Below are 26,146 nucleotides of genomic sequence, written 5' to 3'. Positions count from 1 at the left end.
CAGTGATGCATGCAACTCTTGACCTCACGGTTGTGAGTTCAAACCTCACGTTGGGTGTGGAGATTACTGAAACATAAAAATCTTAGGGCGTTTGCGTGGCTCAGTCATTGAGCGTCTGCCTTTGGCTCTGGTCTTAATCCTGGGGTCTTGGGATCAAGCTCCATATCAGGCTCCCTGCTTGGGGGTGGGGGTAGGGAGGTGGAGCTTGCTTTCCCTTTCCCACTCCCCCTGCTTACGTTCCTGCTCTCGCTGTCTCTCTCTCTGTCAAATAAATAAATAAAATCTTAAAAAAAAATAATAAAAGTCTTTTTAAAAAAAGGCAATGATTTAAGCAGTAATAAATAGAAAGCATTCAGAACAATGGCAGACACATGTAAGTGATCAGCTGTAATATCCCTCCTGTAGCCTTGTGCTTCTGTTCTGGACTATTTTGTGTTATGTGTCTTAGAGCATATGTCTTCTCTTTCTTGGTTCACTCCTTGTTCTGGGGGAGCATATCCAGTAGTAAAGTGTTTTTCAAAATTATTTACTTACTTACTTTATGTATATAAGTATGTATGTATTTTTCAGAAAGAGTGAGTGAGAGCTTGAGTGGAGGGAGAGGCAGGGGGAAAAGCAGGCTTCCTGGCCCAGGAAGGAGCCCGATGTGGGACTTGATCCCAGGACTCCATGCCAGAACCCTGGAATCATGACCTGAGCTGAAGGCAGATGCTCCACGGACTGAGCCCCCCTGGGGTCCCAGTGTTTTTCAAACTTTAGCCTGCACCCAAAGGGCTTGCTAGGAAATGGACGTAGGTCCCCGCTTTTAGGGTTTCTGCTTCAATAGGTTTAGGGTGAGGTCCCAGAATTTGCATTTCTCAACAAATGTGCCAGAGAAGCTTCATTAGTATTAGCAGCTTCCTGAGAAAGAACTTGTAGGCAATAAAACTTCTGAGATTGTGCTTATCTTACAATGTCTTTATTCTGTTATCTCACCTTGCCAGTAATTTGAATGAGTTAGGATTCTAAGTCGCAAATTGTTTTCTTTTGGGATTTTGACTGCACCGTAGCTTTCAGAGCCAGTAATGAACCCATATCATTTTTATTCTGATCACTTTGTATGTGATGGACTTTTTCTCTCCAGAAGCTTTTAGGACCTGCCGATTAACAAGATCCCAAGGCATATTATGGAAAAAAATTCAGGATATCAGGAATAAAACTGGGTGATCCCTGGACCCTGGGCTCCTTCAATCTGAAAAGTTACCTCCTTCAGTTCTGGGAACTTTCTTGGTGTTTTCTCACTGATAATTTCCTCTTGTCCATCTTCTCTGTTCTTTTTTGTCATTGGAATGTTTAACTTTCTTGCTGATTTTCTTTTTCTCAAGTTCTTTTAATATTTTTTCCTTACAAGTGGTTTTATTTGCTTTTGGATAACCTCATCTTTTCAACACTTTGACTCACATTTTTATTTCCACCATATTTTAATTCTAGGAATGCTTCTGTTCTAAGTATTACTTTAAGAAAGCATCCTGTTTTTATTTCATGGACTTGTAATAGTTTCTTTTCTCTACCTGAGGATATTAGAGTTTTGTTTATGACATTATCTTTTACTTCTTGGGGTCTATGTCATCCACTTTTCCTTTTTCCTATTTTGGCCTCTAACTTTCATATTAAAAGCCTTAATCATGCCCAGTGATCCTTGACTGTCTTTTTCTAACAGTAAGGTACTAGAAAGATGACTAAAAGCTCTGTGTGTACTGATGGGACTTGGTAAGTGCTTGCTTCATTGTTGGATGACAATGAACCTGGTTCTTTCTATGGGGAATCTCTAGTTGTCAATCTCTGTAGGTCTCTTTTCTCTGGGGTTGATCGGTTTCTCTAGAGACTGATTGTTGCATCCCTTGTTTGAGGTTTATCATTCAGGCTGCCAGATTCTTGGAACAAATGGGAAAAAAGGTACTGAAGATTTTGCCATTCAGACTGGTGATTTTCCCCTTAATCCTGGTTTTCATCACGGCACACAGCTTCTGTCCCCAGCTCTGCCTGTTGTCAAGTTCATATTCCCTTTGATTCAGTTTCACCAAAGAGAAAACCTCTAGTCTTTGGCTGAAGTTGGTGACAGGTAGACTCCTAGTTGCACGGAATTGGGGAGTTGATGTAGAGATCAAATTGATTTTTATATCAGACTTTGAAAAATAGTCCGGTTTGCACCCCATTTGGACACCACCCCATCTTATTTCAGTGGTGCTTTGTTTCTTCAATTGCTGAGCCCTTTTGGGACTTGGTGGGGGGAAGTTATTCACTTGATTTTCTATTTTCCTTTGATTTATCACTCAGCACCTGCTTCTAGTTCTCAGAATTTTGTTACTTTCTCTTTGTTGTCATTTCTTATGTATTCTTGTTCTTGTGTATTTATTTATATGTTGTTACGTAGGAATGGAGGGAAAGAAGTATATTTAAGTTAATGGATTGCACCAGAAGTTAAGTAAATGCATTTTTTCAAAATAGATCAAGAAATATAGGTATCCTTACATATGAAATCTTATCAATGAAATACCTTTTGTAACTCTCATTGTTCTTAGGATAACTAATGGTGAAATATGTAATAAGAAAAAAAATGTAAAGGGTGAATATAGGCACCATGAAGCAGAAGAAAGTTGAGCCTCTTATAGAGAAAGAAAATAAATTAAAAGAAAAATATATCTTTGGAGGTTACTGGTTATCTAATTGGTTAGTTTATTTTTCTATACCACCTAGTTGTTCAAACTAAAAATTTTGATTTCATCCTTAAAATGCCCTCTTTTTATCTTCATATTCAATTTTCCCTGAATTTGATTTGTTTTTCCCTGTCTTCATTGCTCTGAGCTTAGTTCAGACTCTTTGCCATCTCTTCCATACACTAGAGAGCCTCTATACACTAGTAGCTCCTGTGATGATTAATTTTATGGGTTAACTTGGATGGGCTACAGGCCGCACAAATATTTGGTCAAACATTATTCCTGGTGTTTCTGGGAGGGTGTTTTGGATGAGATTAAAATTTTAAAGAGTGGAGTTTGAGTTAAGCAGATTGCCCTCCATAATGTGGGTGGGCCTCATCTAATCAGTTGAAGGCCTGAATAGTACAAAAAGTTGGCCACCGCCAAGCCAAGAGAGAACTAACTTTCAGCAAACTGCCTTTGGTTTTAAACGTCAACATTGAGTGACTTTGTGGTATGCAGCAGACAGCCTTTGGACTAGAACTGATGCATCAGCTCTCTTGTGTCTCTAGCTTATCAGCGCAGCCTGCAGATTTTAGACTTGTTATCCTCCATAACTGCATGAAATAATTCTTTAAAATAAACTTCCTATTGGTTCTGTTTCTCTGGAAATCCCTGATACAGCCTCTTTCTTGACTTTAATTTCACCCTGTTCTTATCCATTCTCCAAATAGCAATACCCAAGTATCTTTTAAAACTCAAATAGGATACCTTCACTTTGCTGTTTAAAAGATCTTCAGTGTCTTTTCTACACAAGACAACCTTTTTCAAGGTTCCAAGCTATCTTTCCAGCTTTAATCCTGAGCTCTTCATTGGTGAAACACACTATAATCTTTCCTGCTCTGTCCTTTTGCATGCATGGTTTCCTTGGAAATGTTCTCCCTCTTTTGCATCTGGAAAATTGGTCTTTTGATTCCTAGCCCATGTGTCACCCTATGAAGTGTTACTAAGGCTTTCTCTCTTTCCCAACCAAGTTGAGGGCTTCTTTTTCTAGTTCTGCAAAATCTGTACCATGATATATATGGAAAGAAATGCAACCAAAAGTGTCATATTGCATTGGGATTATTTGTTTATGTTTCCCTTTCTCATTAGATTCCAAGACTTTGAGGGGGCTAGTACATAGGAGGTATGCCACGAATATTTATTTAATTAGTATTACTAGAATTGTATCTGAGACTCTTTCAGCATTTTTTTTTTTATTGTAGCTGGAAGGTGAATGAAAAAATATGAAGTCATTTCACTGCAATTGACCTGAAATTTTAATTCTATATATCACAGCTTACACGATAAAGATGAATACTGTTCTATATTTTCTGGTACAATTTTTCCCCCTCCCTGCCCCCAGGTGGGGGGCTATCCTCATTAGGGTCCCAACTTCTTATTTTTACTCCTAACTTAACGTTCTAAACTGTCTTAGTGTTTTCCTAGTTTCTATTATATGAATACCTTAACCTTTATTTGGAAATTGATAGCTCATAAATAATAGTCTACGCCAGCATATTGCTTATATTCCCCAGAGAATTGACTAGTTTTTTTTTTCTTTTGTGAGACTTTAAATATTGTTAAAGAAGATGAAGCACAAGAAAAATATTAAACACGAAGGGGGTGTAAATGAACTTTACTTCCTTCTGTCTTTCCCCGAGCCTATCTCTCCCCATGGTGGAGGTGCATCCTTAGGACTATGGAACTTGGAAGAAATACTATCAGGCAGGGTCTTGACGTTATCCCTTACTTGGCCCCACTTTTCATAGTGATAACCGAGTAGATCTCCAGCTTCGGAACTCTGAAGAAATGGATGACTTTGCGCAGCACAGCGCTGGGCTTGAATGTCTCCGTGCTGTGGGACCAGCGATCCGAGGCTCTGTGGGATGGGGATGGGAATTTTATCCCACTCTGGTTTCCAGAACAGGCGGGTTTCCTTGGAGCTTGTGGGGTTTCCCCTTTAGAAGAATCTTCTTCCTGACCTCGCTAAGTTTCTGGCTCCTTTGTTGACGTCCCTGATATTTGTGATTTATTTTTGTCAGTTGACTTTTTTTTTTCCATATTAAAGTTAAAGTTTCAGCCTTTTGTTACTCTGTTCTTAGAGCAGCAGCTGTGCAAATGAGGCCTCTTCTTTGTTGCTAATGGCTGAGCTTGGAAAAGGCCGGTGGGGCAGGGTGAGAAGCTATCAACTTCTCTATTAAAGCAGATCTTTTTTGTTTATTTTAGGGAACCAGTCCATCTCTTTTAATGTTGTTTTTTTCTTCTTCTTTTAAAGTTTTTGTGGGTTTGTTGGATTCAGGGAGCTACAAACTTCTTTAATCCCACCATCTTTCTCCTTAATCTTTTCAAAATTTTGTTGTGGAGTGACAAGTTCACCTGAGGAACCGGGAACGAATGTAAATTTACAGCAGGACACTACCACAGATTAAGCCTTTTGTGTAGGGATTCTAAGACTTTTTTTTTTTTTTTTTTTTTTGCTAATAGGTATGCAGGATAAAGCTCTTCTCTTAAGACAAGACTGAATAGAAGCAAAGCAAGCCACCTAACACAGCAACAACAAAAAAGATTTCTTTTTATGGTTTCCAGGAAAACAAAGTCAGAACTTCTGAAAGAATACTGGAGTCTTGTTATTTTCCATCTGTTGTGGTCAGAGCTGATAGCAGCCACTTTCTCTCCCAAACTTGAGTTGTACAATCTCTCTATTCCGTATCATCCCGAGTAACAGTGAAAAGCGGCCTCATGGCTGGACGAATAATCATCCACGGAAACCCCACATGAAGTCTGTTTTTGATTAATTATTCCCCGAAAATGCAACATGCGGTAAAAGTTTGGGTTCAAGTTTCATCTTCTTCCCCACCCTGTCTCGGACATTCCCAGGCAGACTGGTTTCATTTCTCAAACTGCTCCTCCTGGTATCGGGTTTTTCCTGTGAGTTGAAATTTAAGTCCTTATTTAGAGAAAGAAAACAATCAACTTAACGCAACACCTTGTAAATGGTAATTTCGTTGGATGTAAGTGAAATTGGTAAATAGTGTCCAGTCCCTTTTATTGTTATGCACTCTGGCTGCTGATCTACAAATTGTTTTGGTCCGAGCTTTGTACGTCTTTTCTTTCATCTGCTCTCAGGGAGACTCCAGGGGTGGCCCAACACCAGCCCTGCAGGTGGCCCCCGGCAGAGACCCAGCCCCAGGGAGATCAGTGTGCAGAAACAACTCAGCAAAGCTGGGGAGGTGTTGAAGAAGAGGGAGGGAGTGTTCTGAAAGATCAAGGTAAGGATGCAGCTGTTTTCTAGCAAGGTATTGGCCATTCTCCAAAAAAGAAAGAGAAGGAAAAGTTTATACTTTCCCTCAGAATCAGACCAGTGTCACCAGGTAGAGTAAACGTTGCCTTTCACTCATGTAAAATAAGATCATTATTACCATGGAAGGGGTATTGGTACAATGTGAGGCTCACTGTGTGTGCATTATCTGATTTAATCTTGACCGTTGATACTGGTTTCATTTTTTAAGGGAGAAAGTGATCTAAGTGAGATTAGGAAACTTGTCCAAGGGGATGCCACTAATTAGAAGTGTATGCATCACTTCGGCGTAGTCTGTAGATTGAAACGCTCCTTTATAATAAACTCTACTGCTATAATAAATTTAGCAGTAAGTCTTGTATTCACTTTATTTGAGAACCAGTTGTTTGAGAGCAGACGTTTTAAACTAAAGGGCACGTGAAATCCTTGTTACAGGCCAACCTGCTTTCAACGCAGTAACTGTATATTGTGTGTCTCCTATGGCTGCTCTGTGAAAACAGGTCCTGGACACAGAGCAGTTAGTGAGGGCTGAGCAGGTGTACTTAGAGCTCCTAATTATTGCCCTGTGCACGCTGCATTGACTTTGGACTTTGTAAGCTCATGTTTTGTACAACACATATAAGGGAGCTTCAGATTCTCCTCTGCGCAACTGCATTTCACATTACGTGCTAAATCCAGAATGTCTAAGGATGACAGCAGCTAAGGCAGGCATTGGAATACATCTAACTGGATTATGTCCACATTTCCACAAGTTATCTTCTTGTGGAGTTACCTATTAGCCCATGAAGTAAGAATATGGGAAAGTGGTTTCTTTTAAAGATGGAAGGCATGCATATGAATGGCCTTGAGAGGAACTGCTTTTGTTCATCTTCTCTGCAGAGAAGAATTTTCTAAAGCAAATAGGTATTTATTAGCAAATTTGATCTAATGATGGGTAAATTTTTGTTTTATTTTGTAGTGATAGGTAAGATTTTAAGCTTGAATAGGAAGGAAAAAGTTTTGATGAATTTTTTACAGTTTTACTGGTGCTTTTTTCCTTTGTTGATAGCACTATACAAAAAAGATGACCTTTTCTAAGTGATGGATGCATTAACAGGAAACACAAAATCTTCTGGAAGTGAGATTGTTTTTAATATGCAAAAGATTTTTGATTTACTGCAGAGTACAAGGTCTAGAGCAGCAAGAGGGTCTTAATTGATAATGTACCCAGTAGGGAGCTTATCCTTTTAAGTGTAACATTTCAAAAGCCACTGGGTAAAGGGAAGAGGGGGTTGGGAGAGGAAAGCATGCTTTTGAAACCCAGTACTTAGGTGAAAAATGATGTCATGTATTTAGTTGTATGTCTTTTCTTTGAGCCTGTTTTTAAAAAGGGAACAGTCTACAATTCAAGATTTGGAATAATTTCATAACATATTAAAGTCACACATAAAATACAGAGAAGATGCAGGGAATTAAAACCATAAAGGCTCATTTTTTGCTAGGCTGGATAACTTCTTTAAAATGTATTTGCAAATCATCAAGAACTCAACTGAGACGGTGAATTCAATGATCCAGTGAATCAAAAAGGCTGCAGTGATTACTTTTTACTAATTCTTTGTTTAGATTAAATTGAACAAACAGCCTTCCCAGGCCGTTTTGATATTGGACAATTTTTTTCACTAGAGGAACATAAACTAATCGATAACTCTTATTTAAGTTATTAAGACTGCTTGAGAAATTTAAATAATGAAAGGAAAGACCTTCAGAATTTGAAGAGCTGAGCCACTAACAAGAAGCACACATGTAATTGTTTGTTTAGCAAACCATACCACACAGGTTTTGCAGGGTCGGACATAAAGTAATACATATTTGGTAGCGATTAGTTCTTTTAAATGCACTCCTGGCTAAGCTTTCACATTTCCAATAAAGAAGGCTATTACTGATGTAAAGACCATTTAAATCAAATGGGAGAACATTTTGCCATCTTGGCAACTGTTTAAGAGCCCCAGTAATACCACAAACAAATACATGTATTAATGTACATTATTTAATCAGAAATAAGTGCGTTTTCCTTTTTTAGGTTTCTGCTGCCAGGAGAAGAAAAGTTTTTAATTCATTTCAGGAACTGAACCAGAATTTTTTTTCTGATGTGACACATTAAAAAAAAAAAAAAAAAAAAGAAAGAACAATTGAGCTTTCAATGCCTCAGGCGTTCAAAGATAAATGGGAATGTGAGTACTGGCTACTTCGAGGGAGCTCTGCATTTAATATTCCCTCTCCTATTTGAAGATGATGCTCACAGGTTGACGGCCACGCCAAAAACACACAAGAAACTTCCTTGTTATCAGGGACTATTTGTATCTATTAGGGTACGAGCTAAGCGACTGTAACTTGGGAACTTGACAGTAAAATGGTACAAAGCTGGAAACTTTATTCTCTCTTTACTAATCATCCACGGGCAGGCAGGCTGACCAGAGCAAGTGGACATCTGTGTTTCTCAAAGTTCTGCAGGGACCCAGGTTCCTCCCAGCTCCAGGTTATTCCCTCCCTTAGGGTGGCTTATCACCACCTTGTTGGTGCTCCAACCACTAGGAGGCCAAAGAAGACGTACAGGGCCTGCCGATTCCTCTTTATGTTAAGACAGTGTTGAACCTCACCTGAGCCCTGTGATCCTGGACAACAGCAATGGTTAAAGGAATTCCCCTTCCCCCAACTCTTTGCGTGCTGGAAAGAGCTTACTGCAGACAACTGCCCATACCAAGGACTTAGAGAAGATTCAAGGATGGCTTTCTTTACATAAGATGAGGCCAGACACAGACCCTTCAAATTCCCATTCTTTGCTTCCTAAATGATTAGCTGAACAGTTTTGTCTCCACTGACCGATGGGAACAGAATGCTTCTTAGACGAGCTTTGGTGGAGATTTTCTGTGTGCCCCTGGGCTCCTGAACTTTGGCCTGCCCTCGGCCAGAGCCAGCATACCCCCTGTCCTTAAGGGTCTCTCTCCGAAGAATTGGCTGGATGACAGGCAAAAACATTCTTTGAACTCTTGTCTGACCTTGACACATTTTCATCCCATTTCCCCACACCTAGTTCTTCCTAACCTTCTTTACTTCTCTCTGGAAGAAATCCATTTCACTGAACACTTGCAAATTTCCTGGTCAGAGTGTTCTCCCTACTCCGGTAGTCCTTCCCCAACCATTTGCAATAATCCTTTCTAAAACAATCCAGATTCGTTTTGAATCTGACATATGTGAGCCAAAAGTTCAGTTGCAAAGGGCAAGGGGATGTGTAGTATCTAGATGAATAGCTAAACCCAGCTCAAACCCCGGGGTTCTGTTAATGAAAGGAAGAAGGGGTAACAGATATTAAAGAACAATTACAAATATGCCTGCACTCTTGATAAAGTCAGCCACAATCTGTAGTTCTACAATCTTTTCTCTCAGACTATCTGGAACTCTTGCTCGAAATAGGTGACCCAGAATCTCGCTGTCATGTGCCACCTTGGTTTTCCCTCAGAGTTTCACTGAACTACTCGGCTATATTTCTTAAAATGTGTCAAGATGGTCTTCCTTCCAGGCAAAGTGCTTGGGGCAAAATGCTTCTCCGGTTTACCTCAGGACTTAACCTAATCCAATTTTGGAAAAGGTATTTTTGTGGAAAGGATAAGCTTTTGCAGGACCATCGTACATGCCTGTACAGGTTGAAGAGCCTGTCAGGCAGTCTGGTCTTTAGAGATGGACAATGTAAAGTCCTGACTCTGCCAGTGACTAGCTGAGGACTGATAAGCATGGTATATAACCTCATGGAGACTTGTTTCCTTATATAAAAAAAAAAAAAAATGAGAATATTTAAGACCTATCTCACAGAATTATTACACTAATAAGAGATAAAGTGTCTAGTATAGTGCCTGGCCTTTGGCACATGCTCACTAAATGGCGGATGCCATTTTAATTATCGGATAAAGCTTTGCTCCCATCACATCTCCTCTTCCGGATGCTTCCTCATTCTGTTGCTCTCACCAGTCTGGTTCTACACCCACAAGTCCTCTCACCAGGCAACATATAATGCTGTCTTCAGGGTCTTTGCTCTTGCTTTTCTCCACAAATAGAATTGCCTAATCTGTGTTTAATTACTTGAAGGCTTCGTTTTTCTGACTTTTACCATAAAACTTCCTTTAAAAAAAAAGTAATTTGGGGACTACAACAGATAGGATGAGTTGGATCTCTGGTTATTTCAAACTGTACTATGCTGAGTTACTGGGCACTGAAATTACCCTGTGATATCTTCTCAAGCATTCTCCTGTTACCTATTTTCTGCACCGAAGAGGAGCAGTGGAATCACATTGCTTCCACTTGTTGAGAAAAATCCCACAAAGATGTTTAAAGAGCCAGAATAAATTACACACCTTGGAAGCCTGCATTTTGATGGAATATGTATCCAGTGATGATTGAGATTAGTTACAGAATCTATCCCTTGGCAGAGTCACTCATATTCTTCCACAGTCGAGGGTGTTTGTTGGATGAACGCACATGAGTTCTTATTTCAGGTACACGTGGTTTTAAATTCAGATTTTTGAGTCATACTGTGTGCTTCCTTAGATGTTCTTTTGGTATAAATCTTTAGACTTTAAAGTCCTGGTAGTGGATTACTTTTTTTTTTTTTTTTTTTGAGAACAGTCTTTAATCTATGAGTTCTTACCAAATTCGGCCTTCATCATTATGCAACCACGTATTCCATACCATCTGTTGGTGTTGTTTACAAGGGAAAGGAAGTAAGCACATAAAAATTTGGAACAACGACATAAAAATTCACCTTGAAAAGACTTGTTAGAAGTTATGTAGGGAATCCTTGAAGCTCCAGGTCAGGCAAAAAACGGATTTCATATAGGAGCCGATCCGTAATTTTTACTGCATAACAAAACCTCACATATTACCAACTTCTCAGCTAAAGAATAAAGTTTTTCTGATGATGAAACCTTTTTACTTTTCCCTAAGTCTTCTTGCAGGATTAGAGGAATAGTGATATAAATGAGGACATGTGTTGTAAGTTTCTGAGGAGTTTCCCAGGGAATAACTAAAAAATTTCAAAGAACCTATCTAATGATCATATTCAAAATTATTTTTCTGCCACATCCTCTTTTGGGGAGTCTACAGGCCAATTGGTGGTCCTCACAGATATGAATACAACTGGAAGAAATTCATGTCCACCGCAACCTCTCCCTCCCCCAGTCAATACCATAGTGAGAGCTGATTTTACTAGTTTTATAATATATTTCGAATTCCTCTTTCCCTCTTGCATGCTTGCCACTACGTCCGAGGCACCATCACCTTCTTCCTGGTTTACTACAACAGCATCTGAACTTCTCTATCCACTTCTTTTGCATTTTTCCAAATTATCACATGATAGTCCACGTAATTTTCTAAAAATAGAAATTATACTATGCCACTCTCCTTCTTAAAACTCCTCTATAGTTTCCCATTGCATTTAGAATAAAATCCCAAACTTCTTCCCATACCCTACAAAGTTCTACGTGTTCTGGCTTCTGAAGATCTTTCTACCTTATCACTGCTTCTTCCTGAGCACCCTCCAGAGATCCATGGTTTTCTTCATTGCTGTGAATCTGCTACGAGGCTTTCTGCTCAGTCTCTGTTCCCTGTCTGTCTTCCACTTGTCACCAGGCATTTGCCTCATCTTTTAGGTCACAGTTTAAACACAACCTCCTCCAGGAAGTCTTCCCTCCTTACCACATCTAAAGTAGGTCCCTCTTTCTCTGGTGTTCTCTATCACAGTACCTTGTCTTCTTTTTAGCCTTTGTCACTATTTGTAGTTACATATTGATTTGTTTATATTTATTTATTTTAAAGATTTTATTTTTAAGTAATCTCTATGCCGAATGTGAGCTTGGACTCACAATCCTGAGATCAAGAGTCAGGTGCTCTACTGACCGAGCCAGCCAGGCGCCCCATACTGATTTGTTTGCTGTATATCCTCCACCTGAGTGTGAGCTCTGTAAGTACAAAGTCCACGTCTGTCTTATTTGCCACTCATTGCTCAACTTTTCCAGCATGCCAGGAATACAGTTAAGTGCTCAGAGAATAGTTGTTGGATGAGTGGAATGAACAGTGATTACAGTAATAGACCTCTCTTAGGCCCTTATGATGTGTTAGGCACTCGGCCTACCACGATCCTAACATTTCATTCTTGTAAGAAACACGCAAGATGGGTATTCAAAACCCTGGTTTATAGTTGAAGAACCTAAGGTTTAGAGGGTTTAAATAACTTGCCCAAAGTTTCACAGCTACTAGGTGACAAGGCTAAGACTCAAACTTAATTCAATCTTAAAGTCTGTGCTGTTAACCACTATGCTATACTGAGACCTATCCATTTATCCTGAAAATGTTTACTGAGAATATAAACTGAACAAAACTACTGGGAAGTAAGGAACAATAAAAGTAATAGTACTTCGTTTCAAATTTACAAACTATTTGGCATTGAACATATTTGTGGATGAAATGACCAGGGGCTCTCCATAAAGCCGATTAGAATCCAGCCAGTAGGGCACTATACTGTCCAGAGGGCCCACAGGGTAAGGAGGCCACTGAGCATGTGCGCAGTGGTTGATGGGAGCAGAGCAGGCTGAGCCCCAGCAGGTGATGGACGTGACCCGGAGAAGCCTGCGGGGAGCTAGCTTTGTTCTCTGACAGGAGACCACGGTTACCCTCACAAACGCCAACGCTGCTTTTAGTGTGACAGGAGCAGAGCTAAAATCAGGTTTTCAATCTACTTTTGAGGAAAGTAATGGTAATGTTTACTTTACAAATGTCTATAGCCTTGGTGGAGAAAATGTCCTTTCAAGCCATCTGAAACTGTTCCATAGATGGAGGTTGTTATGGTGATGCAATGGAGCAGCTGTGGAGTAGATTTGTAAAGGGGAAACACAATCCAGGTCCTAATACTTACAGCCTGTCTTATCAGTCTCATTTATTGCTCTTTGAAAACATGGAGGGGATCCTAGGGAGTAAGAAAATGTGAAACCATTGAGAGGATAGCCATCCGGTCGGATATTGTAATGCACGATGCAATGAAAGCATGAACATCCCTTCTAAGTCTATCTGTATGAAAGCAGCAACTTTAGAAATTTTCTTTAAAAAGAATCACAAACTAAATGGCAGAAAGTTTGAGCAAAAGGTCAAGACGCTTAAAATTCTACTTTTCCACGAATCTCTAAAAATCTCAGAAAAAAATATTATTGTTTTGGTCAATCATTAGATTATTTGCTTTTAAATTCCATATATTACATTAGGGTCGGGAATGCTTTGTACAAAAGCACATTTCAATTAAATTTATTTTAACACCTCCAGTTAGGTGTTTATTTGCAGACAGAAATAGGATATTTCAGACACTGATTGGTCTGATTAATGGTGCTCATCAGGAAGAACCAAGGGATCATAATTAAACACCAAAACTACATGGTCTGTTGGTTTTATGTTGTATAAATTATGCATGAGTTTGGCATTTATATTTCATGGAAAAATTACAGTGCTGTTTCCTCAATGCATTTTCTACATAAAGAATACAATACATGTGTGAATGTGAATATGAATTTACAGCCTCTGATGTACTACCTTTTTTACTTTTTTTAAAGCAAAACTTTAAAAGATTCAATAGTCACAGTTTAAAGAACACACGGAGCTCCACTAGCTCTCTCTATACTATCGGCCCTTACAAAACAGCCAACTATTTAGCAGAAGAATCAATCTAGACATTGTTACTTTTTGAGTCAATTATGGATTTCACAGACCACAAAGAGACATCCCTAAATCAGGTGAAAAATAGCTTTGGGGGCACAATAGAATTGATAGCTTTTGATTTTTCTAGGTAAAGGCATTCAACATAAAACTATCATCTCTATTATTTTGTGAAAGGTAAGGACATAATTAATAGAATTCAAAATCAAATGAATCTGTCTTTATTAAGAACTCTTTACACTGTCCTTGTTTTTCTTACCTTACTTCCAAGCACTAACATTTATTATTTACAGTGAGACACCAACCTGTGGAGCAGCTTTTGAAAATGATGGCTTCCTGGGTCAGGAACTTTTATTTCCTGGGTAGTATTTGTACATTGTTGGCAATCGGTATCACAGGGCCATAACACTAGCCTCCTGGGATACGTATTCTAGGCTAGCTATTAAGAAAAACATGAGGTTCATCTCATAGTTCTCTATTATACACCTCTCCTTGCTGACCACACCCAAGCCATGGCAACTTTCTACCAGTTTGTACAATGTTCAAGACCCCACCTGCCTCAGAGTCTTGAACCACTTGTTGCTCCTGTCCAAACTGATCTCTCCAGCACTCTTCATCCGCTTAATACCACTTTACCCCCTAGGACTCAGGTTAAATATTTATCAGAGAAACCATCCCAGACCACACATCTCAATTAGGTTTCCTTGCTAGGCATTCTCCCAAAACCTGTAGCTTTCCTCTGATGCACTTAATACAATTAACAGACTGGAAGAGCTCTGAGAAGAGAGTGTAGCCACAAGTTCATCTTTGTTTTCTCAGCACCCAGCATAGGCTTGTCATGTAGCTAGCTGTTGGTCCAGAAACATTTATTGAATGATGGATAATGGTAACAAAATGATAACAACAGTTCCTTTTACCATTCACTGAGTGTAGACTTCGTTTCTGGTACTTTACGTGTAATCATTGTCTCTCAACTTTGCAATAAGCCTGGGAGGTGGTTCTTTCTGTGCTTAGTATGTGAATGAAGAAAGTGAGGTTCAGAGGCATGATCTTTTGTCCATGGGTGCAAAGGACAGAGCCAGAGGTTTAACTCAAATATGTCCTGTTTTAAAGCTTATGATCTTGTGTCTCTAATGCAAGGTGGTATCCTTTTATTGAAGAATGAGGAATTATTATTTTTCAAAAATTTATTTATTTGAGAGAGAGAGGGAGAGAGCAAGGGGAAGGGCAGAAGGAGAGAGAGAGAGAGAGGGAGACAGAGAGAGGATCCTGAAGCAGATTCCCTGATGAGCTCCGAGTCTGACGCAGGGCTTAATCTCATCACCCTGAGATCAGGGCCTGAGCCCAAATAGAGAGTCGGCCACTTAACTGACTGAACCACCCAGGCGGTCCAAAGAACAAGGAATTATTAATACATAAAATAAGTTAATTTAAAATTTTCAACTAATTATACAAAAACATTTATTGGTTGGTTTGGTTATCTGTTGTTGCATTAAAAAACAAACAAACAAACAACAAAACCCAAACCCTTGATGTCTTAAAATAAGAAGTCATATATTGGCTTATAATTCTGCAGTTTGAATAGGATTGGATGGAATAGTTTTTTTCTACTCCACATTGCATCAGTACTGGTGGCTTAACTATGGCTAAAGGATCCAGTTCTAAGAAAGCTTACTCGTTTGATGGCAAGTTGATACTTGTTAGGAACTCAATTGGAACTGTGAGCCAAGCCCTTGAAGGTCCTCCATGTGTCCGCTCTGTATAGCTACATTGGGCTTCTTGAAACATGGTCACTGCATTCTGAGATGGAGTGTCCCAAAAGCAAGCATTCTAAGAGGACAAGCTCCATGTGCAAACCTTTATTTTCACCATGCCCATGAGTGTACGATTGACCAAAGCCAGCAAACAGCCAATATCAAAGTCAAGGTCAGAAGGGATGGTGCAAGGTGACCCACTGTGGGTCACTAAAGAAACAATCTACTACACTTCTATTTAATGCAGAATGGTAGGAACAAAGATCTTCTTGTCTCAGATCTTTAGTCTTTGTTTCTAAAAATGTGAAGCGATGGGTACTCACAGAGAGCCATTTTTCTAATGACTACTCTTCTGAGTAAAAGCATAGTCATCTCTGTATTAGTCAGGATAGACTAGGTATCTAGCAGGAGTAAAAACCCTAGTAATTAACTCAATGCAACACAGCCTTATTTCTTGCTCTTGCTGCATTCCCAATTCTCATTATAGTTCCTCAGTGCCAATGAGTTGATGAAAGATTGATCTTGACAGGTACCTTCACAATCACCTGAACAGAGTGGGAAGAATGTGGTGAATCATGCAGTGAGCTTTGAAGCTTCTGCTGGAAATGGCATATGTCACTTTCTTTTACATTTTATTGGCCAAGGCAAGTCATGGGGCCATATATAATTTCAGAGAGAATGAGAAAGTAAAATCCTCCATATGCTTAAAAGGGGATAACTAGACATATTTGGTGAACAGCACCATTGTGGGTTGAATTATATACCCCCCCCCAACTTCATATGTTGAAGTCTTAACCCCTTAGTATCTCAGAATGTGACCTTCTTTGGAAATATGGTCATTGCAGAGATAATTACTTAAGATGATGTCACATTTATAGTAGGGTGGGTCCCTAATCCATGGTGATTGTCTTGCTTAGTTTTTGAGGGATAGAGAGAGCTTGAGTGTGCTTGAACTCTTGGGGGGTGGTGGGCAGAAAGAAAGGGAGAAAGAATCTTAAGCAGGCTCCACTCCCAGACAGAACCTGATGGAGGGCTCAGTCTCATAACACTGAGATCATGATCTAAGCTGAAATCAAGAGTGGGACACTTAACTGACTGGCACCCAGGTGCCCTGTTGTGATTGGTTGTCTTATAAAAAGGCAAAATTTTGACAGGGACACATACCTGGGGAGAAAACTATGTGAAGATGAAGGCAACAATCAAGGTGATGCTACAGGAGCCAAAGAACACCAGATTGCTGACAGACCACCAGAGCTGAGAGAAAGGCATGGAAGCATTGTCTCTTACCGCCTCGGGAGGAAACCAACCCTGCAGAGTCCTTGATCCACTTGTAGACTCCTGAGATGTTAAAAAATATATTTTTCTTGTCCTAAGCTTCTCAGTTTTTGATACTTTTTTGCAGTAGCCCTAGGAAACTAATGCAAGCATTGATGATGAACATAACCTCTAACATCATTTCTATTTTCCTTTTATAACACTAATTCACCCCTCTGAGTTTTCCTTTCTGTTCTCCCACGCATACTGTGCACTTATGTGTGAACAACCTTTTTTTCCAATTCAAGACTTTGAATTGAAATTGTCGGCAATGCCTGTTTCTCTTTTGCTTCTAATTAGAGCAAATTTCTGAAAATATTCTCCCGCAATATTGTTTGTTTGCTCGTTTTTCATTCTTTCCCTCACTGTGTCTTGCATAGCAGAGTGATGAGTTTCTAACTCATTTCTTTGTCTCAAGTCATGCTCTGCTTCTATTTATATCATATGTAGCTTTCAGAATAGCCAACTCTCAACACCAGTTTCTGTATTTCATTTCTCTACTTGGTTTAACATGTCCTATTGTTTCCTACTCTAGCCTTTGCATCTCTGGACTCATTACCTCTCACCCTCTCTTCCTCTTCAACTCTTTCCCAATTTTCATTATGATTAGCTGTCACCTGTCTAACCTAGCAGAATACACCTGATGGTTGCCCATTACTATACTCATCTTGGTAATTTTACCTCAGTGCTTTTGTCTGTCATTTTCTGGATGGAATGTTCTCTGCAATAATTCATGTCTTTCTTTTCTGATTATCTCAGAAATCACCACCCCCAGAAAACTTAATGGATTGCACTATCCATACTACTCTTAACCTTCTCAGCACTTATTTAGTTTACACTATTATTATTCTTACCTTGATCAAGGCATTGTACTTGTCTATATGAATTATGTAGTATAATTCTCTTGCCTCTATAGTATTCATATTTATTAGATAAAGTTTCAGTGAGGCTAAAGCCCATGGAATTTTTATAACCAATGAGAATGATCATGATTTAAATAAATCACTTCAGGTGATTTATTTAACACACATATACCAATTTTAGTAGTACGATTTGATGAGCTTTGAGCTATGTACATGTGTGTTTATATTTTCTATAATCATCACACCAAACAAGATAGAGAACATTTTCATAACCCCAAAAAGCTTTCTCATGATGTTTACAGTCATTTCTCTATCGTCAGGCTCAATGATCTGATTTCTGCCACTATAAATTGGTTTGCTTGTTCTAGAACTTCATATAAATGGAACCAAGTAATATATTCACTTTGTTTTTTCTCAGTGTTATGGCTTTGAGATTCATTCATGTTGTGTATGTACATTATTAATTTTTTCCTCTTAATGCTGAGTAATATTCCATTGTATGAATATACCATAATTTCTTTACCATTCACCTATTGATACTCATTGGCTTCCATTTTTTCCCCACTATTTCAAACATAGCTGCTATGAAAATTTTTATGGAGGTTTTTGTGTCTATATTCATTTATTTAATGGGAAAATATCTAGAAGTAAAGATAGTAAGTCATACGATAAGTATACATTAACTTGAAGAAACTACCCAGCTACTTTTCAAGGTGGTTATGCCATTTCACATTCCCACCAATAGTATATCAAATTTCTAATTTTTCCCATCCTTGTCAACTTGGTATTGCCAGTCTTTTTAATTTTAGCTGTTGTCTAGTGAGTATGTAGTGACATCTCATTATAGTTTATTTTTCATTTCCCTGATGGCTAATGATGTTGGGAATGTTTTCATGTGCTTTTGGATCATTTCTGTATCTTTTGAGAAGTTTCTATTTAAATATTCTGCCAAATAAAAAAGAGCAAAATATTTTAATTTTGTTGAAGTCTGATTTATTTATTTATTATTTGCTTATAGGTAGTGCTTTTTTGTGTCTTGCCTAAGAAAAATTTGCCTTTCTCAATGTCATAAAGAGATCTAGTAAGTTGTGTCTTTCAAGAAAGTGTTGATTTCATTTAAGTTTCCTAATGTATTGGTGTAAGTTTGTCTAAAACAGCTTCTCAATATTGTCAAGAACTGGGAAGAACTGAGACTTTACTCTACTTGCTGGTTGAGTTTGCCTGCTCCATGTTCATGGATGCTGGACATAAGACTCTTGGGTCAGAGATGAAGGATAGTTTATTACTCACAGAAATAGCTGTAATTAACATTTCATCTTCTTTCCCAAACTCTAGTTCTCATAGGGTGATATGAAGAAGGTCAAACGATAGCCACACACGCAGTGGGTTGTATTACAGAGACAAACGCAAAGCTTTGGGAAGCCAAAATTTTTTCATGAGTGGTAATCATACCTGCTCTCTGTTCCAGAGACAGTCATTATTTGTATCTTTTAAGGCTGTAAGCAAGTCTGATAACACTACCAGAATCTTCATTAAATAGTTCACTAATTAGAATAAAGAGTGCGATTTTAATATATTTAATAAATACTCACATTGCATTTATTTGTCAGACACTGATCTTGGCACTTTGTAAACATCAACTCATGTAATTCTCATAATGACCCTACAAGGTAGGCATAGTTAGCATCCCTATTTCACTGATGAGGAGAAAGAGACAGAGAGTTTTAACAATTGTTCAAGGTTATGTGGCAAGTTAGTGGCACACCAGATTTGAACCCAGATATTCTGACTTCAAAACATACTTTCTTTATTATTATACTATGTTTCTTCTTGTTTTTCTTCTTCTGCTCCTTCTTCTCCCTCTCCTTCTTTTTTAAAGATTTTATTTATTTATTTGACAGAGACACAACGAGAGAGGGAACACAAACGGGGGGGTGAGGAAGAAGCAGGCTTCCCGCCAAGCAGAAAGCCCAATGCAGAGCTCGATCCCAGGACTCTGGGATCAGGATTTGAGCTGAAGGCAGATAATTAATGACTGAGCCAACTAGGCACCCCTACTATGTTTTTTCTGCTAGAAATAATGTTTGTTGGTGAAACAAGTGGTATTTAAGGTATGTTTATTAAATAGAAATAATATGCAAATGCATCTATAAATGTTGCATAACAATATTACATCATAATAATATATATTGATAAGAGTTTGGGAACCCATCAGCCTAAGACTCATTGAAAAATGCTCAGGCCAAGTATTCCATGTGGTTCAGCATTCTATCATGTATTGGAAGATTCTGTTGTCTGATCCAAGTAGTTAGCTGATTCTGTTGCTAAGATATTTTCACAACTACCATGGCTGAAGGTACACGTTTGAGGGGAGCCTGGGTGTCACAGTCAGTTAAACGTCTGTCTTTGGCTCAGGTCATGATCTCAGGGTCCTGGGATGGAGCCGCATACCAGATCCCTGCTCAGTGGGGAGTCTTCTTCTTTCTCTGCCTGCTGCTCCCCCTGCTTGGACTCTCTGTCAAATGGATAAATAAAATCTAAAAAAAACACAAAAAAATACATGTTTGAGTACCTAAAAGACTTTAACAAGCTCAGATCGGATGGCATTTTTAGTGACTGTCTACTAATAAAAATTTGTATGTATCACAATATTTCGTCTGAGATTTGCTTTCATTATAACATCCTACATGTTACTAGAACTGCAGATAGAATTTTCAACAACTGTAAGTTGCCAGAGATTACAGACATCTACCAAAAAGAACCAGAGAATTTTGAAAGCCTTAATTGGCTTAGGTTGGTTAGCGATGCCAGATTTGTCTGACTCCGAAGACCTCTGCTTTTGTTCTGATTATAATTCCACATTCTGGTCTTCCTTTAGAAAAGGACAACTCATTTATTTTGTTTTTGAAAAGGTGATACAAACACATGGCATTAAAGTTCAAATTGTACAAATGGCTAACAGTGCAAAGAACATGTCCTACCCACTCCTATCTTACAGTCTTCCTCTGCAGAGGAAGCCATTGTCATTATGAATTCTTCTAGAAACGACTAGTTAACCCAGAAAATATATAAACTAACATTGCCTCTTAAATGGGAATTCTTAACTAAATAATACTTAATTGTCCTTTATGTGTCATTTTGTATTCCTAAATAAATTTCAGGATCATTCGTGGGAGGCATTTATCTCTTTTCTTCTTTTAAAAAAAATTTCCACACAGCTTACTGCAGTGTGTCAACACGTATTGCTGCTTTCTGTTTGGGTAGGATGAATAATTGAGGGAAGAGAGAGCTGGATCGAGATAAGTTATATTCTGGGATCCAAATATCTGAGAAACTTAAGTGAAATCACACACACCTACACACACATACTTGAATGGTTAACTTTAATTAAGAAGGACACTGTTTTACCTATATCCCCAAATTTTAGAGGCCTTGTTAGCTTACTTATTTAATTTGCTAGCTCGGTGATTTCCCACCTGCCAAAACTCCCTAAAACTCCCCAGTCATCCCTGTGATTCACATGCACTCATGCCATCCCTCTCATGCTGTTCCATTTAAGGGTCCTTGTTGAAAGCTGCTGGTTGCAAGCCACTTCGGAGCGGCCTCGGTGGGAAAGCCACTTCCGTGTTCAGCACACTTTCTCACGAGGCTCCCAAAGCTGCGACATCTCCACCCTGTCAAATACTACCGGATTTCTCTCCATTTTTACTACCACCATGGAGCCATGCTGTGTGAGTTGCAGAAATGATAAAATGCCTTTCCCCTACCTCTGCTTTGGACGTTGTTAACCTGGCACCAGTCTCAGGAAATTTGTTGGCAAAAAGCCACTGCACGCTTGCTCGGCAGCCCTTCTCCCTGGTGTTCCGGACCGAGTCCTTAGGTCAAGCTGTAAAATGAACTAGAAACTGTCCTTAGCCTTTGTTCCTCTCTGGATCCCTGAATCCACATATAAAACTGCTCTTTTCTGTCTTCACTTTCCATCCGGCTCCTACAAATGGTTAGTGAAGCTGGGTGAGGTAAGGGTGGGTGTTGCCAACCAAACATACCAGCCTCAGCTGGGTGACATTTATTCCGGAAACTTACTGGAAATACACAACATCATTTACCAAGGTGTCTGGCATAATATAAGGCTTCACCTCCTGTTTGATGACATTTAGAACTCCATATTTTGGGGAATCTCTGTAACATCAGCATTTTTCTTAATCTTTTCAAGTGGAGAATCTTGGAGCACTGGCTTATAAGTAACCGTGTTTTGGTAGTTCACTTATTAAGTGTTACGCTGAAATCAATGGAGACATAGTCTGAATACTGATTTGATGGAAATGCTTCATTGATTTTACTAGAGCTCAGCCAAATTCATTAACAGCCTAGATTCATTAAGAGGCACTATTAATTCAAGGAAAATTTAAAAAGATTAAATTCTTTTATTGTGTTTTATAAAGCATTGCACATTAATCAGAATTTAGTGTATTTGGTTTTAAGACTCCTGCCGTTTCATCTATGAATCTTTGCAGAGAACACATTTATTAGTTTGCTTACCCAATATTTATTTGTGCTAGTCACTGCATTGAGTTTTGGGGACTGTGTAAATTGCAGGATGGGTTTTTAAAATCCTCACCCTTTTATAGGTAAGGTGCTTACCCTCTTCTCCTGGGGACTCTGGCTTATTCTAACCTAGAATAATAGAAAATGGGAAAAATGGGAAAAGAGACAAATTCTTTAGAACAATGCGTTCGAGCTCTGCAATCAAATAAAGATGCTTTATCTGGTTCCTATTGGAGAGGCAGTTCCCTTTGTTCCTTCTCTCTGCACACAAAACACAGGCTGAGGGGATGGATGTGTGGACTCAGTAGAGACGCAAGTAGGTGAAGAATCACAGAAGGAACAGAGGAAGGGAGAAGGAGACAGGAGAGAGACTTCTTGATATTCCTCTGAGTTGGACTCAACTGGGGCTGGCTGTGACTCCAGGAAAAGTGTAAAGGGTTCTTTCCACCATCTTTAGAAGCTGGGCTTATCCCTTCCCTTCCCCCAATTACACTAATTTTGGGGCAATGTGCTAGGGCTAAGGGATCTTGGGGTCTCCATCAGAATCCTAAACCTAACTAAGCAGGCTATGTGAACACAGTGTGCTAACTGTGCAAATGTTACTTTCAACAATCTCTCGTGTGTCCCTGGCCCCAGAGCCAGATTTCTAAACCTTTCCTCCTTTTTTATTTTTATTTGTTATCTATCTGTCTATCTATCTATCTATCTATCTATCTATGACAGCAGTAGGAGGAGAAGAGGGAGAAGGACAAGTAGACTCTGCGCTGAATGTAGAGCCTAACATAGAACTCAACGTGGAGTTTGATTCCAGGACCCTGAAATCATGAGCTGAGCTGAAATCAAGAGTTGGATGTTTAACTGACTGAGCCACTTAGGTGCCTCTAAACTTTTCTTTATAGAAATTATGGAACCGGGGCGCCTGGGTGGCTCAGTGCATTAAAGCCTCTGCCTTCAGCTCCGGTCATGATCCCAGGGTCCTGGAATTGAGCCCCACATCAGGCTCTATCCCAGGGTCCTGGGATTGAGCCCCACATCAGTCTCTCTGCTCAGCAGGGAGCCTGTTTCCGCCTCTCTCTGTCTCTGCCTGCCTCTCTGCCCACTTGTGATCTCTGTCAAATAAATAAATAAATCTAAAAAAAAAAAAAAAGGAATTATGGAACCTATTGCTTCCTGCCCATCCAGCACTTAATGGCATCACTAAAAGATTACACCATATGAATAAAACACAGTCCCTTGGTTTTTGGAGCTCACAATTTAGAAAAAAATAATGCTGTTAGGGGCCCCTGGCTGGCTCAGTCGGTACAGCATGTGACTCTTGCTCTCCGGATCATGAGTTTGAGTCCAACACTGGGTGTGGAGTCTACTTTAAAAAAAAAAAAAGAAGAAAACAACTTTACACAAAAAACTAAAATAAAATCAGAAGATAACCCTTGTTAGCTACTGTGATACGCTCGGGAACAATGTTGCAAAAGAAGGCAGAGATCTGATGAGTGTCTGACTGGTTTGAAGTGTGGGTCACGGGAAAGGAAGAATTAAAACAACTCTGAAGTTTTTCTGATTGACCTGAAAATTAGTAGTGTTGTGAATAGAAATAGGTCATGTGCAGTTGGTGTCTAGGGGGAGAATAAAAAGAACTCCATTAGGGAAATGCTGAGTTGGAGTGAAGAAACAGACTGGTGGAGATACAGGGTAAGCATCTAAAAGTTTGGGTGTGGAGATCAGAAGAGTATTTTGAGCTAGAGGCATAGATTTGGTGTCACTGGATATGGGGAAATCTGCGGGTTGGATAAAATAGTGGGTGGTATTACAAAGACAGCAGAGAAGGGGCTGAACATTGAAACATACGTTCAGCAGGTTAGGGGATGAAGAAGAGATGCAAATGAAACATAAAAGAACAAAGATAGTAAAGCTTTACCAAAGCCAAGTAAGAAGAAAGAGGAGGAGAAGGAGGAAATCAATTGTGTAAAATGTGGCTGAGAAGTTAAAAAGGATGAGGACTGAGGAAGTTCCATTAGGCTTGACCACTGGGAGGCTATTGGTGTTAGACGAGTGCAACGGGAAAATGGTGTTGGATTAAGAAGTGATGAATAGGGGCACCTGGGTGGCTCTGGGTTAAAGCCTCTGCCTTTGGCTCAGGTCATGATCCCAGGGTCCTGGGATTGAGCCCCGCATCAGGCTCTCTGCTCAGCGGGGAGCCTGCTTCCTCTCCTCTCTGCCTGCCTCTCTGCCTATTTGTGACCTCTCTCTCTCTGTCAAATAAATAAAAAATATCTTTAAAAAATAAAAAAAAAAGAAGTGATGAATAGAGAAAACAGAGAAGCAGTGAGTGCAGATTTCAAAATGGCTATTGCAAGAAGAAATACCTTGCTTGAATGAAAATAATTACAAGTTTGTATTATTTACATTTCAATACCAATGGAAAGCTAGATGAGCCATTAAAATGTTTTCAGATGCAGTGAAACAGTAATGTGTCTATCAGAAAACCATGGGTGGCACAATTTTTTGTGTGTGTGTGATCAAGTCGTGATCAATATATGCAGAAAATTTTTTAAAATGAGGAAGTGGTGCTTTTATCCTGTATGTGCCTTATCTAAATTGCTCTGAGATCTCAAAGGTATGTGTTATACCTTTAGGGGAAAGTAATTTTATATTATTTTATAACAGAGATAAAAAGGTGGTTTTGATTTCTAGTTCCTTAATTCAAAATCAGTTAACTAAACTACCTGTTTTCCACTATTATATTTTAGAGAGTAGGTTTTCAAGGTCTTCATACTTATTAAAAAATAGACCTTGGTGTAAATTAGTTTTTTCCCGAATACTTTGCATTTCTGGAAACAATTACAAGACTAATGTAAAAGGAACTTAATTAAAAAAGGAAAAAAGTTCTAAGCATTTAGCTGCTCTTCCATGTCTTCAAGTTGCACTGCAAATATAACTTGATGAGAAGAATCTAATTAGTCATAATTAGTTAGAAGACACTGAACATAGCTCTAGGAAAAATATAAACCAATTTAAAACATAGAAATACATATCAACCTTGTGCATAGGGAATCTTGATTTTAGTGAACTAGTTTTGGTGTTTTTAAAATTCTCATCTTGAGTCTCTAATACCACCATCACGATCATGTCAAGAATCACAGAGAAGAGGACTATTTTACTAGGCAGCTATCACAGGAAGAGAAAACCTAGCTGGAAACTTCTGAGACTTCTTTAAGAAAAAATTTAAAGCAAAAATAGTCTCTTTATTGAACTCTATAGCATGTAAGAAAGCTATAATACTCATCTTAATCTTTTTTTTCCCCCAAAGAATACTACTGAATAGATATGAAAAGTGTCATTCCCCATGAATATATACTATACAATCTACAGGATTTTGAGTGTAAACTAGGAGATGTTTGCACAGAAATGACAGCTATCTTAAAATATCAATCACTTAATTATTTTTGCTGGGAGGTGAGGATTGGCTTTCTCTTCCATGATGGTACACTGGGGCTGGAAACGGTGAGTAAGGGCATCAGATAGTAGAGTTTTGTCCCAACTATTCCCTTTACTACCATACAACCTGGCAAGATTCTTTTGTGACCACTAGTTTCTGTATGTAAAAAATGAGGAAATCCGTATCTCACAGGCTTGTTGTGAAGGCTAAATAAGACAACACGTGTGTGACTTGTGACTTAAAGATCACTTCCATACTTTTCCCTCACATGCAAAAGAGATTTACCAATCTATTGCGTTGAACCATAAGAAATTGTTGATATTCAACATTTCGATCCATTGAAATGACAATGTCATATGATCCAATCTAATAATCCCATCCAAACTATAAAATCCAACTCAGATCCCAAAGTCCAATGTAAGATTTGAGGTGGATAGCCCCCAGGACACAGTCGTCTTTCCCTGCCACATTTCCTGTACCATTTATTTGGA

At 38.9% G+C, this 26,146-nt stretch overlaps 1 long non-coding RNA gene across 1 annotated transcript; it reads left to right on the top strand.

Moving 5' to 3' along the window:
* The first annotated feature begins 5,761 nt into the window (after positions 1-5,761).
* On the top strand, positions 5,762-18,650 carry LOC309870367. Its single transcript, XR_014314539.1, has 2 exons — positions 5,762-5,986; positions 16,652-18,650. It is a non-coding gene; the product is annotated as an uncharacterized lncRNA (long non-coding RNA).
* The last annotated feature ends 7,496 nt before the right edge of the window (positions 18,651-26,146 follow it).

Source organism: Mustela nivalis, assembly GCF_964662115.1.
Source record: "Mustela nivalis genome assembly, chromosome: 7".
Lineage (NCBI taxonomy): Eukaryota > Metazoa > Chordata > Mammalia > Carnivora > Mustelidae > Mustela > Mustela nivalis.
This window is presented reverse-complemented; position numbering and strand designations above follow the sequence as displayed.